This window comes from Apostichopus japonicus, chromosome 22 (assembly GCF_037975245.1).
Source record: "Apostichopus japonicus isolate 1M-3 chromosome 22, ASM3797524v1, whole genome shotgun sequence".
NCBI classification, from domain to species: domain Eukaryota; kingdom Metazoa; phylum Echinodermata; class Holothuroidea; order Aspidochirotida; family Stichopodidae; genus Apostichopus; species Apostichopus japonicus.
The window spans coordinates 23,922,175-23,935,310 of NC_092582.1; the positions used below are offsets into that span (position 1 = coordinate 23,922,175).

Consider the following 13,136-nt stretch of genomic DNA (forward strand, 5'->3'; position numbering starts at 1 on the left):
AGTTAGGCTCACTTTTCTTATATGACTAGAGAAGGCCTAAGCCATAACTTCAACGCTATGATGTCCCTGCCCTTGTAGGTACATAGCCTAACAATATGAAACTTGAAAGGAACACAAGACATACGTGGGATTTCTTCTTTGACAATTGCAATATACTCAGTCTGTTTCTTTCAGTAATATGTTCACCATCTGGAATATATTGCAATATCTTCAAATTTAGTAAGCCAGTACTGTAGCTTCGGGGAATCACACCGAACAAACAGGGAAGTATACAACCATACAGCCGTTCTTCAAACGCTGCTTTACACTGTGTCGTTGGTTTGTTTAGATTTTGAAAATGAGACTTGTTCAAGTCATTTCCATTGGCCACGAGGGAAATTCCCCTCTTTTTCAGATAATGATCAATCTTCCAATTCAAATAAAAGCAATTTACAACAAAATGGGAAATTCGTTAAATCTAAAAGTGAGGACTGCAACCAGGGGCGTAGCGAAGGGTTTTTTGTTTTTGGGGGGGGGGGGGTGTGGAGAATTTGATTTGCCGACGGATCTGGAAGTGGTGACTGAAATGGGGGAGGGGTGTAAGGGGAGGGGTTGTCCCCCTCCCCTTTGGCAATTTTTTAGTTTTGAAACGTCCTTAGGTGCAATCTGGTGTATATTTTAAGTCAAATTTGATTTGCCGACGGATCTGGAAGTGGTGACTGAAATGGGGGAGGGGTCTAAGGGGAGGGGATTCCCCCTCCCCTTTGGAAAAATTAGTTTGAACGTCCTTAGATGCAATCTGGTGCATATTTTAAGTCAAATTTGGCACGGAAGAAACTCCCGTTCTCCTTTTTCTATTCAGCTTTCCTTCTTTCTTCCCCTTCCGCTCTCTTCACCTATTCTCCTTTTGCCGACAGACCCAAAATTTGCCGACAGCGACAGCGACACCCCCCCCCCCCCCGCTCGCTACCCCCCTGACTGCAACGATATGCTGCAAAATGTAAATTCATTATTGACACCTCGACAATTTTCTGGTAATGATGCGTTCATAGCAGGCGCGTATCCAGGGGGGGCGTTGGGGGGGCGCACCCCCCAGGTAAGAAAAAGAGGAGAGAAAAAAAAAAGAGAAGAAGAAAGGGAAAAAAGAGGGGGGAAAGAGGAGGAAGTAAGGGAAAAGAAAAAGAAGAAAGAGAGAAAAAGGAGAAAAGGAGAAAAGAGTAAATACGTGATTCAGATCTCTAAAATATGTAAAGAAAACCAATCTGTAAACTCCAAAGGGTCACCACGAGAGTTAAATCATTAAAAGCCACAGCTGAGAGATAACTGATCAAATCTACACAGGCCCGTACAGCAATTTGCTTTATTGACTTCTCCACATGGCCCTCTAACTAAACGTGGCAAGGAACTTAAGATTCAATACCGTACCACTCACCGGTAGTTATTTGAAACCTGTAGTAGAGGTGCAAAGTAAGATTTAACTTAAATGTTATTACAAAACTTAATCATAAAGAACACAGTCAGTAACAGTGTAGGTTGATTCCACGATATATTAGAGTTTTGATATGGATATGTTGTAGTTGACGGTGCAGGAAGGTTGATAGTGTTTATAGTTTAATACATTCGAAATTAGTGTTTTCTTGACATAGGATGGTACCTATCAACGCATTGGACACTTCATGACGGTACTGCAGGCTAATGTATACCTTATCAGTAAATATTGTCTTAAAGGGTAACTCTAGGCAGAATTTTTCGTATGGATATGTTTTAGTCAAAAAATAAAAAAAATTAGGTGCCAGAAATATATCAATAGCTATTAAATTTTTCAAGAGATTCACCTTAAAACTATGTTAAAAAACTAGAATGCTCCTTAAAGTCTTCAGAGATGACCAGTCACCCCTCTGAAACAGGCCTACATGTTAACATTAATTAATTGATTTATAAATTACATAACCCCTTGACATATTTGAAATTTAGTGTAAAAATATCCCTTATTGTAAGCTTGTGTAAACATCATATCCCTAATTTTAATATGGTGTTAACATATCACTTATTGTAATCTAGTGTTAACATCATATCCCTTATTGTAATCTATCGTAAACATCATATCCCCTATTGTAATCTAGGGTAAACATCATAAACCTTATTGCAATCTAGGGTAAACATCATTTCCCATATTGTAATCTAGGGTATACATATACATTATTGTAATCTAGGGTATACATATCCCCTATTGTGATCTATGGTAGACATTATATCCATTATTTTAATCTGGGATTGACATATCCATTGTTTTAATCTTGGGTAAACATATCCCTTGTTGTAATCTAGGGTAAACATAATACCCCCTATTGTTATCTAAGGTATGCATCATATCCCCTATTGTAATCTATGGTAGACATATCCCCTATTGTAACCTAAGGGAGACATATATCCCCTATCGTAATCTACGGTGGACATTACATCCATTATTTAAGTCTGTGATTGACATGTATCTATTGTTCTGGGGTAAACATATCCCCTAATATTGTAATCTAGGGGAGACATATCCCCTATTGTTATCTAGGGTGGACATTATATCCAATATTTTAATCTGTGATTGACATTTCAATTGTTTTTATCTGGTGAAATCATATCCCCTATTGTAATCTGGGGTAAGCATATCCCCTATTGTAATCTAGGGTGGACATTTTATCCATTATGTTAATCTGGCTAGACATATCCCTTATTGTAATCTGGTTAGACATATCCCCCATTGTAATCTGGGGTAGACGTATCCCTTCTTTTAATCTAGGGTGAACATTATATCCCCAATTGTTATCTAGGTCGATGGTATGCATCATATCCTCTATTGAAAGCTAGGGTAGACATCATATCCCCTATTGTGATCTATGGTAGACATTATATCCATTATTTTAATCTGGGATTGACATATCCATTGTTTTAATCTTGGGTAAACATATCCCTTGTTGTAATCTAGGGTAAACATAATACCCCCTATTGTTATCTAAGGTATGCATCATATCCTCTATTGAAAGCTAGGGTAGACATCATATCCCCTATTGTAATCTATGGTAGACATATCTTCATTATTTAATCTGAGATAGACATATCAATTGTTTTACTCTGGGGTAGGCATATCCTCTATTGAAATATGGGGATAGGCATATTCCCTATTGTAATCTGGGGTAGACATATCCCCTATTGTAATTTGCGTTAGACATATCCTTTATTGTAATCTGGGTTAGTCATATCCCTTATTGTAATCTGGGGTAGTCATATTACTTATTGTAATCTAGTAAAGATATATCCCTTATTGTAATCTAGTGTAAACATATCCCTTATCGCCATGAAGTGTTGTTCTTCAATGAGTTTTGAGTTATACTCTGAGGAACTTACATGTCTACTGTATTGAGGTACATTGTACAGTCACTTTAATTCATGGAACTCACTTGTTTACTTTTACTCATTCTCAAATAGTAAAAGTGTCATAGATATCTAACCTGCACTGTCAGCAGCGTGTTTTAATGTTCAACAACATTTCGATATTACATTTCTAGTGCTTAAATTCATCCTTTAATTTAGCATCTGGTTTTACAATAGTCTTATTACGTTTGCTTTTGATTTCTACCAGTACAAACATGACAAACTTTTGGCCGCGAAACAGTAAATTATGCATATTGCATATAAGGGGTTGCGAGGTATGAACTGGGCTACAGAAGTGGAGTTTATTATTTAATCATCAGAGGACCCCTGGGTGGGAACACAGGGGTAGAGTCATATTTATTGCGCGCTACAATATTGGAAATACTAGCCATCTCCACCACATACAAGGCTGGCAGGTGAATGCGAGCTCAACATATATTCTTCACAGCAATCTCAAGTTCACAGGTTGGCTACGCAGGAAAAAAAATCCAGATCCAGATTTGCAAAGAACCGCGGCGGCGAACAGTTAATTCTACACACGTAAAGAAAATAGATCTCCTTGAGTGGCATCTTTCTTCAAATATTGACTACTTTGGCTCGTTATTCTCGAATTAATGAATACAGGTAACATTTAAAAGCATTATAGTTAAAAACATCCTGCAAATGAGTTGCAAGCAACAAATATTAATCGTATTTATCCGCAACGACTCGGTGTTTTTTGGTGATCTCGGGTACTTACAACTAGCCCGTAATGGCATGGCGTTATATACTACACAGTCATATGTTACGTATGTTACGTGTTTTGGGTGACGATGAAGCAGGGCCAGAAAATCGAAAGGAGAGTGTCACACTGCACAATGATAGACTAGACCTACATTGTATTCGTTAGATAAGTCGTGCATTTGGCCTTCAGTATAAATCACTGTTTGTCCGTACAAATTTCGCTAATTAGGCGAGGATACAGTAACGTTAACATGTAGTTCAATTTGGCCAATGAGTGTCCAGGACTCTGTGTATTCTCTGTTACGTCCGGAACATGCGTGAGTCGTGACTGGCAACCGTTAATGTGCTTTGTTGTCCGATTAATCTGTGATGGTTTTAGTCATAATTTCTTCGCTGATATTGCAGGCGCTTGCTAGCTAAAGAACTGTTTATAAATTAAGCCTGCCTTAAGTCTGCGTTAAAGACCAAACGCCGAACTGGCTTATTCGTGACCGAAATAACTTCAAAAGGGTTGCAGTAATCAACAGTGGCGTCACCAGACTTTTCAGTCTGGGGGGGGGGGGGACCAGCATTTGATGGGGGCACTTAGGTGGATACGGATCGCCGTCCTGGGGGAGGGGTCTAAGGGGAGGGTGCCCTTCCAGGCGCGGCGGAACGGGAAGATTATTGGGGGGGGGGGGGCTAATGTGTAGAGACTATCTAAGCGTAGCGCCACCATCAGTTGGCGCGGAGCGTACAAGAAAATTTTGGGTTTTTCAAACCCCCAGATGGCCGGAAACGGCACTTCCCGAGTGTTTTATGCTGCAAATACCTAGCCCTAAAATATGCGTCTCAAGCCTGCAATTTCTCATATTGCACGTAAAAGTCTGTAAAAACATAGTAATTTGTATATTCGATGATGTTTTAAGAGATTAGCTATTACTCGTAGTGTACTCGCAAAGCCGTTTTTGAGTGTAGTAAGGGGATGTTGGAGAACTGGCTGAAATGAAGCAAGTCATTGGCCTAAGACGAAGTTGTGTTGCGCTTACCGGTATTCACACTCACTGCTTCCACTTTTTACCAGGCGTGAAGACGCGGTTGGGGTGACAATGTGGTCTATAGCCAGGGGACGGGCCGAGGGTCCCCCCAGCATTTACTAAAATTATTACACCTATATAGTATGCGTGTGCATCGGACAGATCGACAAGTATGCATTGAAAAATGGGCAGATGCACGTTTCGGAGCCTTGGTAAATATTGGGGGGGGGGGGCTTATCATGCATTTGCCCCTCAACTTTTTCATTGGGGGCTGAGCCCCCAGCCCCCCCCCCCCGGTTCCGCCGCCACTGCCCCCCGCCCCTTTGGATATTTTTCGCATACGGAGGATGGGCTACATGCAAAATGCTGCCACATTTGATGCTAAATTCGATTTGAAGATATCTCCAGAAATTGCTATTTTTGAGGTAATGATTTTAACAAGGCGCAGAATTTTGCAGGGGATATGAACCACATGCTGCCGATATTATGACTAACCCTATCAATAGAACCTACATTTGTTGAATTAAAGTGTGCACGACCCCGACTCCTTTCTTGTCCTTCTCGTTTTCGCCCATTATCTATTAAGATGTAACAGGTTCCAGCATCGTTATTGGCTGCTATCAGGGATCTCACCATGCAATCCAAAGTTTGATCACACATCGAGTATGGCTCAGTATGCAGGTGTGAACATTCGCCATTGGTTCCTACAAGAATCTGGCCTCAAATGACCGCTGCACCCCCTACACAACAGGGTTAATATATGGGTCCACAAATATAGGCAAGTATGGTGCCCGCGGACCCTCACATTCTCACATTTCGTCAGCTCCTAACCTGTCCACCTCAGACCAAGGCAACATACCGCAGTACCCTCCCTTCTCACAGTCATGTAGCTCGCGAGGCGGACGTGTATATCCGTAGGTATGGCGTCAGCACTGACACATTCAATGTAAATATCGACACCTGTTGTGATGGCGCAGGTTACGACTTCGATACCCGACGTTCAAGGATAAACTTTTTCATTTTTTTCGCAGCTCATTTGAAGAAAATACGAATTACTGTGCTTCTTTGTCCTAATGAAAAACCAACTCAGATGATGGGAGTTGAATGTAACAAAATATATATATTTTTTTACCAACCCAAATCTCAGATGGGGGGGCACTCGAGGGGCACTAGGTTTTCCAAACATGGGCGGCGATCCTGGGGGAAAGGGGGGATATATCCCCCATGAAAATGGGTGGAGGGGATGTAATACACCATATCCCCCCACCAAATGTCAGGGATAAGAATTTTTTCATGCATACATTTATGCATCATCGTGAATGTACGGCTCTTTTTTAGCTTCATTTCTCGCCTACCATAAACGCAGTGCGATCTTTTCAAATAAACCGTCTTTATAAAGCAAGAATAGTTGACTGTAGGCTTCATTGGCCCTATAACAACAAAATGTATTATTGCGCCGACGGTATTGATATAGTACTATGCACCCTCATAGTATTCATATAGGCCCTATAGTAGGCCTACACACGTACATGTTCCCTCGAACAGCTGAGAATCTCATGTTACCAGGGTATGCTTAATACACGTTCCACCTGGATGCCCTAGCAATCGGTACCTAGGAATGTAACTGTGTAATTGTGTATTGCATGTGTATAGGCCTATAATAGCCTGCATGAGGCCATTTTCTTCATCGAATAATATAACAGAGCTCTCGAACATTCTAACGTAGCGCCTGAAACAAAATTGGCAGGGGCAATTTTCCCAAAATATCACCCGAAATTTAAAAAAAAAGTATTTTGGATCCTGATTATGAGATATTTCGGACATGATATCCCTATTTTAAAGTTGGGTATATGCCGCTTGGAAACATCAGGAAGTGCCGTTTCCGGCCATCTAGAGGGTTTGTAAATCTCCCCAAATTTTTGTGTGCTTCGCGCCAACTCATGGTGGCGCTACGCTTAGATAGTCAACCAGAGCCGTATATACGGCTCTGATAGTCAACAAGGTCATATCCCCCCCACTCGGAAGTACGGATCGCCGCCCATGTGTACAAATACAGTTGTTCTTGTTATTTGTAGATTTCATCACATATGCAGACTAAATGTACTGTATCATTTACTTCCATACACGACATCCGTGTATGTGGCTTATGCTGCTTGGGTGTATCAAGTCTGTATCTTATTCCGTTAAGATGACCAGAATGAAACTAATCGGTGCTGCTAGCTCTGGAATATTATTTTGTTATCTGGTTTAGAAAAGGCCAATTTATCAGGGGGGAAATATTTTTATCTTGATGGCCCTTCAAAGCTGCCTTAAAAATTTCATCGAGACGCATCTAGAAAATGTTCCTCTTTTCCCAGTGAGAAAATATATTGCATCTTCGTTATCCATCTTTCTAAAACCTGATAACTTCATACGTAATGGAACTGAAGCATCTTATCTTCAATCTATAAAGATATACAGTATAGTCATATATCGTAATAATGATAATATCAACAAACTATGAAACAATTATACGATACCACGGGGCAAACTTCTTATGATCTTTATATTTGTTTGTTGTGTAAACTGTGACTGTCATACAACGGTAAAGTCCGTTATAAATTTAGTTTGTGCTACAGGCTAAGTAAATAGCGATAACAATATGCAAGCAAGTTCCTGATTAGGAAAGGCAAGATGTTAATATTAATATAGCAAGTTTATGATAACGAAAGATTGATACGAGAATAAGTATATTCATATTTAGAAGGAAAACAAAAAACATTTAAAGAATGTTTTTCTATGTTCCGATATGTAACATGTCAAGTGAAAACAGGTTTGGCTTTCTTTCTGGAAATCACTGGTTTATACTGCTGAAAAGCATGTAGCTTAAAGCAGCATTTTGCGTTTTGTCGCCGTTTTCCACTTTTTTGACAAGTCCAACGAGTTTTCTTTACATATACCAAAACAGCAAACTAAGATATTAGCCAAGTATTTTCCCTGCCAAAAGCGTTGATTGGCGAGTTATGTAGGCCATTTGCAGATAATGAGAAAAGTGTCCACCGACAAATTACACATTTAATAATAATCGCATACAGTTTCCCCAACCATGGAGGTAAAACAGACCTCCATGCCCCAACCCGGCACTAGTTTGAATTCAACCAATCAGAGATGCAGGTTAAATTACGAGCCGTTGCTAAAAATAGACTCAAAACGTCGAGTTGGTAACTTGGTACAACCAGCGAGCTGGACTCTAACAGCTCTCTGGTACAACCAGGTAGTTTCCATAACAACTCCCTGGTACAACTGTCATAGACAATCTACACAATCAAGCATGGTGTTGTATTACGTATTGGCCAATGACGTTTCGTAGCTTTTAAATATTCATGTTATGGGCGAGGTTTATTTGGATCCCAACGGAAAATATCTTAGCGAAAAACAAAGTTGAAATGTGTAAATTTTTCGACTTTTATGCTACCATTTGAAGTAAGATTTGAATAGATAAGCTAGTTATGTATGTCGTAGGTATCGTGGAATCAGTGAGGTTGAGAAACACCATAGAAAAGGACCCAAAATGCTGCTTTAAATAACTTATTATCAAGTTACAATGGATGACACGTTATTGACTTAAAGCAGCATTTTGAGTCCTCGACTATGATTTTTTTCAACCTCACTGACTCCACTATATAACGACATACATAACTACATGTAGCATATCTATTTATATTTTACTTCAAATGGTGGCATAAAAGTCGAAAAAATTGCAACTTTCAACTTTGTTGTTCTCCAAGATATTTTCCGTTGGGAACCCAATAAACCTCGCCCATAATATGAATATTTAAACACTACGAACGTCATTGACAGATACGTAATATAACACCACGCTTGATTTGTGTACAGTCTATATGGCAGTTCTACCAGTGAGTTGCATAACAACTCCCTGGTTGTACCAACGCAAAGTCTTGAATCTATTTTTAGCAACGGCTCATAACTAAACCTGCATCTCTGATTGGTTGAATTCAAACTAGTGGGTTTGGGAACTGAATGCGATTAATTTTGTAAGTGGAATACTCGCCAATTAACGTTTTTGGCAGGGAAAAACTTGGCTAATATCTTAATTTGCTGTTTTGTGATTTGATGTATGTCAAAAACTCGATGGACATGTCAAAAAAGTAGAAAACGGCGACCAAACGCAAAATGCTCATGAATAAACATACTATTCACTGATTGGTGGAATTCAAACTAGTGGATTTGGAGATATGAAAACTTTGTCGAGGACACTTTTACTCATTATCGACATAAATCGTTAATTACTCGCTAATTAACGCTCTTGGCAGGGTGTAACTTGGATGGTATCTTAGTTTGCTGTTTTATGATTGATACATGTAAAAAAATCGATGCACATGTTAAAAAGATGGAAAAAAGCGACCCAGCGCAAAATGCTGATTTAAGTTAAATATTACTGTTAGATAAACTTTGAGCTGAGTTTATCACAGTGTTTTCACCAAGCCAATGTTTGCCAAGTCAAGTCACAAGTCTTTCGCTCAAGTCAAGCGCATAACTGAAGCTTATAAAGTAAGCCTACTGATAATCAACGACCAATGCTCAACGAAGCATCTTTGTCAAGTGTTGCGGTCCTGTAAATGACGTGTTTTAGTGAGCTCTTGTTACAACGCAATATTGGAGGCAACTCTTTTCTACAAGAGTAGTCATTACACTAGGCAGAAACTGAACTAATCTTGTCCCCTAATGGAGGGCAGGGGAGGAGCAGAGGGGTAGCTAGGGGAGGGATAGGCCCATGAATATTTGTCTGTTACACCCAGTCATATACACTGGGCAGCAACTGAACTTCAGTGTAAAACAGGTGTACTTTTACTCTCTCTCAATACGCAAATATGACGTTAATACAAAATCATAAGATTTACTGATTCCGTACAGAGACTAACCTTGTACCATAACGGAGGGCAGGGGAGGAGCAGAAGGGTAGCTACGGGAGGGCAATAGGCCCTCATATATTTGTCTGCCACCCCTTGTAAGAATCAAAACTGGAATGACAGAGGTATACATTATAGTATGAAACATTATTGTCTGGGTTTCATTGTGTCTGTTGGTGTTAGTTGTACCAGGTGGCAACATCCGCTCCGACTGTTATTACAAAGTACGCAATATAATATCTCAGGGTAGCTCAGAAGGAACATTGATCACAGAAAATTATGTTAACACATTCTTGGCCAAAAGAAACATGACTCTACATGCTGAAATTTTGTGGTTTTATTTCTGATATTTGATTTTTCTTATAGAACAATGTAGACTGATGGCACAAACTTTCGACGCTTTATCGAAATTCACGTTTTTCCTGAAGATTTGACGTTTATCTAGAAATGTCGACACCAAACGTAAACTGAGAATACGAATTAAAGTAAAAATGGATCATTTGTTTAAATTGCATTGTTTCGCTAACAAAGGATCCAGCCGAATGACCCAATAATGTCTTAAAGTACAATCGTAGATGAGTGGAGCTGGTGTCATCAACACTGAAGAATGTCACAAACTGAATATCTTGATCTAACAAGTGAACTAAGAGATGTTATGATGCACTAAACCCCTCCCCCCTTCCCCTGTAGCCATTCCTTTCGACTCACACCGACCTTCCTTTGACACTCCAGGTATTCAGCATGTCGGTGCAACGAATATCACCTTTAATTTGTAGAGTGTTTTAGATTTCAATTCTAACCAGTACCTTATATACGGAGCAGTAGTACAACGTCCTTGCTTAGTTTAATAGTGTAACTATAAATACAATGTACAAAACAACAATAACTCACACGTTGAATTTCAGCTGGAGTCTAACAATTTGTTATATTATACAAAAAGTATAATTAAACAAGAATAAATGAACAACGGAAAACTGGCTGGGAATGATAGACAACGAAACAGAGAATTTAAGTTTAAACAGTGAACATAATAATCAGCATCTCATGAATAATCATCAACCATATACATTAGCCTTAACTAACTGTCCTTAAAATTCATTACTTTAGGTGTTACATTGATGTTCTGTATGTAATGGTGAACATGTATTATGAATGGTTGGGCCTACATCACGGACAGAAACGAAGTATACAGTCTCTGGCCCTATACGCCATTCAAAGTTCATTAATATAAATCAACCCATTTTAAATACCATGTACGGCAAACAACCCATTATACCTACCATGTATGCCAATCAATGCATTATGCATACCATGTATGACAATCATCTCATTATAAATACCATGTATGCCAATCAACCCATTATACATATCATGTATGACAATCAACTCATTATACATACCAGGTATGCCAATCAATTCACTATACATACCATGTATGCCAATCAACCCATTATACATATCATGTATGACAATCAACTCATTATACATACCATGTATGCCAATCAATTCATTATACATACCATGTATGCCAATCAATGCATTATGCATACCATGTATGCCAATCAACTCATTATACATACCATGTATGACAATCAACCCATTATACATATCATGTATGACAATCAACCCATTATACATACCATGTATGTCAATCAACTCATTATACATACCATGTATGCCAATCAATGCATTATGCATACCATGTATGCCAATCAACTCATTATACATACCATGTATGACAATCAACCCATTATACATATCATGTATGACAATCAACTCATTATACATACCATGTATGCCAATCAACCCATTATACATATCATGTATGACAATCAACTCATTATACATACCATGTATGCCAATCAATTCATTATACATACCATGTATGCCAATCAACCCATTATACATACCATGTATGGCAATCAACTCATTATACATACCATGTATGCCAATCAACCCATTATACATATCATGTATGACAATCAACTCATTATACATACAATGTATGCCAATCAATGCATTATACATACCATGTATGCCAATCAACTCATTATGCATACCATGTATGTCAATCAAATTATTATACACACCATGTATGCCAATCAATTCATTATACATACCATGTATGCCAATCACCTCATTATACATACCATGTATGCCAATCAATTCATTATACATACCATGTATGACAATCAACTCATTATACATGGTACAGTATGGCAATCAATGCATTATACATACCATGTATGACAATCAACTAATTATACATACCATGTATGACAATCAAACCATTAAACATATCATGTATGACAATCAACTTATTATACATACCATGTATGACAATCAATTCATTATACATACCATGTATGCCAATCAACTCATTATACATACCATGTATGCCAATCAATTCATTATACATACCATGTATGCCAATCAACCCATTATACATACCATGTATGGCAATCAACTCATTATACATACCATGTATGCCAATCAACCCATTATACATATCATGTATGACAATCAACTCATTATACATACAATGTATGCCAATCAATGCATTATACATACCATGTATGCCAATCAACCCATTATACATACCATGTATGACAATCAACTCATTATACATGGTACAGTATGGCAATCAATTCATTATTCATACTGTACCATGAATACAACCAACCCATTATACATACCATGTATGGCAATCAAATTATTATACATACCATGTATGCCAATCAATTCATTATACATACCATGTATGCCAATCAACCCATTATACATACCATGTATGACAATCAACTCATTATACATATCATGTATGACTATCAATTCATTATACATACCATGTATGACAACAAAGTGTTGGAGATTGGGTTCTCAAAGTTGTAAATCAAAAGAATGGCTTAGTGTAATATCGATTCAATAAATAATATAATATATAAAATCAAGGTATATTTGTTTCCACTGACAGAGTATTTTCTGATGGAATCAATATGAAATTTGTGAATAGGGCTAAGGAGCTGAATAGGCTTTGGTCATTCAATGCACAAATCATACACAGCAATACAGCAGCATGTCAACG

At 38.3% G+C, this 13,136-nt stretch overlaps 2 protein-coding genes across 25 annotated transcripts in view; one reads left to right on the forward strand and one right to left on the reverse strand.

The window, feature by feature from the left end:
* LOC139963618 (uncharacterized) overlaps positions 1-13,136 on the forward strand; it is a 343,329-nt gene that overhangs the window by 256,164 nt on the left and 74,029 nt on the right. The window lies entirely within an intron of this gene.
* LOC139963637 (uncharacterized) overlaps positions 1-13,136 on the reverse strand; it is a 664,171-nt gene that overhangs the window by 111,188 nt on the left and 539,847 nt on the right. For 3 of the 23 annotated variants that reach the window (XR_011791696.1, XR_011791692.1, XR_011791697.1), the window contains exon 1: positions 125-468. The exons of 13 other annotated variants lie outside the window; for them this stretch is intronic. The gene's annotated coding sequence lies outside the window, so the exon portion shown is untranslated. Of the gene's footprint in view, positions 1-124; positions 471-13,136 lie in introns of those variants that run through there. 7 more of the 23 variants (XR_011791700.1, XR_011791703.1, XR_011791686.1 and 4 more) reach the window with 5 other exon arrangements.